The following is a 2,500-nucleotide window of genomic DNA, read 5'->3' on the forward strand; positions in this document are numbered from 1 at the left end:
CGCGTTGCAACGTTGGCTGGGAGCGTTGCAACGGAGGCAGGGCGCGTTGCAACGTTGGCTGGGCGCGTTGCAACGGAGGCAGGGGACGGTGCAACGTTGGCTGGGCGCGTTGCAACGGAGGCAAGGTGCGTTGCAACGGATGCTGGGTTAGGTGCATCGTTGGCTGGTTTCGTTGCAACGGAGGCACCCGCCGTTGCAACGATGGCTCGGAGCGTTGCAACGGAGGAGCCAAATTTTCATATCTCATAATTGGCTCGTGCATTTTTTCTAAAATTTTGAGGGAACCTTGGTAATATTATGTGAAGGCTGCACAAAAAAATCCAGGTCAAAAATCCCACGTTTGCTCCGTTTTTCATTTTTTTTGAATTTCCGGCTTTCCGGGCGGTAAAAAAATCGGCAAAAAAAATCGGCACGGTGTAAATTCACCAAATTTGGGGGATGGAAAGATCTTATTTTTCTAGAGGTTGTTGCAAAAAACGGCGTCAAAATTCGACCTCTAGAGCACTTTCCTTGAGTATGTCTCCTCACGGAAAAGGACGTCTACCCGTGGCACTTTGGTAATGGCTCGGCAGCCTATTATAGGGGGGAGGGGTGTCGTGATGCTGAAACTCGAGTTGCCCAAAGGCTTGCTGGGCGCAATGCCAGCAAGATGCACGTTGCCTTGCCATCCCCTAGGCACACTAGCAAGCACGTTGTGGTTGTGGTGTGCCGCCGGGCTCCCCCGCCCCCCACGGAGGCACCCGCCGTTGCAACGATGGCTCGGAGCGTTGCAACGGAGGAGCCAAATTTTCATATCTCAGAATTGGCTCGTGCATTTTTCGTGAAATTTTGAGGGAACCTTGGTAATATTATGTGAAGGCTGCACAAAAAAATCCAGGTCAAAAATCGCAGGTGTGCTCCGTTTTTCATTTTTTTTGAATTTCCGGCATTCCGGGCGGTAAAAAAATCGTCAAAAAAAATCGGCACGGTGTAAATTCACCAAATTTGGAGGATGGAAAGATCTTATTTTTCTAGAGGTTGTTGCAAAAAACGGCGTCAAAATTCTACCTCTAGAGCACTTTCCTTTAGTATGTCTCCTCACGGAAAAGGACGTCTACCCGTGGCACTTTGGTAATGGCTCGGCAGCCTATTATAGGGGGGAGGGGTGTCGTGATGCTGAAACTCGAGTTGCCCAAAGGCTTGCTGGGCGCAATGCCAGCAAGATGCACGTTGCCTTGCCATCCCCTAGGCACACTAGCAAGCACGTTGTGGTTGTGGTGTGCCGCCGGGCTCCCCCGCCCCCCACGGAGGCACCCGCCGTTGCAACGATGGCTCGGAGCGTTGCAACGGAGGAGCCAAATTTTCATATCTCAGAATTGGCTCGTGCATTTTTCGTGAAATTTTGAGGGAACCTTGGTAATATTATGTGAAGGCTGCACAAAAAAATCCAGGTCAAAAATCGCATGTTTGCTCCGTTTTTCATTTTTTTTGAATTTCCGGCATTCCGGGCGGTAAAAAAATCGTCAAAAAAAATCGGCACGGTGTAAATTCACCAAATTTGGAGGATGGAAAGTTCTTATTTTTCTAGAGGTTGTTGCAAAAAACGGCGTCAAAATTCGACCTCTAGAGCACTTTCCTTTAGTATGTCTCCTCACGGAAAAGGACGTCTACCCGTGGCACTTTGGTAATGGCTCGGCAGCCTATTATAGGGGGGAGGGGAGTCGTGATGCTGAAACTCGAGTTGCCCAAAGGCTTGCTGGGCGCAATGCCAGCCAGATGCACGTTGCCTTGCCATCCCCTAGGCACACTAGCAAGCACGTTGTGGTTGTGGTGTGCCGCCGGGCTCCCCCGCCCCCCACGGAGGCACCCGCCGTTGCAACGATGGCTCGGAGCGTTGCAACGGAGGAGCCAAATTTTCATATCTCAGAATTGGCTCGTGCATTTTTCGTGAAATTTTGAGGGAACCTTGGTAATATTATGTGAAGGCTGCACAAAAAAATCCAGGTCAAAAATCGCAGGTTTTCTCCGTTTTTCATTTTTTTTGAATTTCCGGCATTCCGGGCGGTAAAAAAATCGTCAAAAAAAATCGGCACGGTGTAAATTCACCAAATTTGGAGGATGGAAAGATCTTATTTTTCTAGAGGTTGTTGCAAAAAACGGCGTCAAAATTCGACCTCTAGAGCACTTTCCTTTAGTATGTCTCCTCACGGAAAAGGACGTCTACCCGTGGCACTTTGGTAATGGCTCGGCAGCCTATTATAGGGGGGAGGGGTGTCGTGCTGCTGAAACTCGAGTTGCCCAAAGGCTTGCTGGGCGCAATGCCAGCAAGATGCACGTTGCCTTGCCATCCCCTAGGCACACTAGCAAGCACGTTGTGGTTGTGGTGTGCCGCCGGTGTCCCCCGCCCCGGGTCCAAGGTCGAGCACGTGCGTCTGGCTGCTGCGAACCCCGATCACCGAAGGACCAACAAGAAGGGAAACACGTCCGTGCACGGCCCACCTAGGCACCACCTAGGGAGCAT

Source organism: Arachis ipaensis, chromosome B7 (genome assembly GCF_059453495.1).
Source record: "Arachis ipaensis isolate K30076 ecotype BB chromosome B7, ASM5945349v1, whole genome shotgun sequence".
NCBI classification, from domain to species: Eukaryota; Viridiplantae; Streptophyta; class Magnoliopsida; order Fabales; family Fabaceae; genus Arachis; species Arachis ipaensis.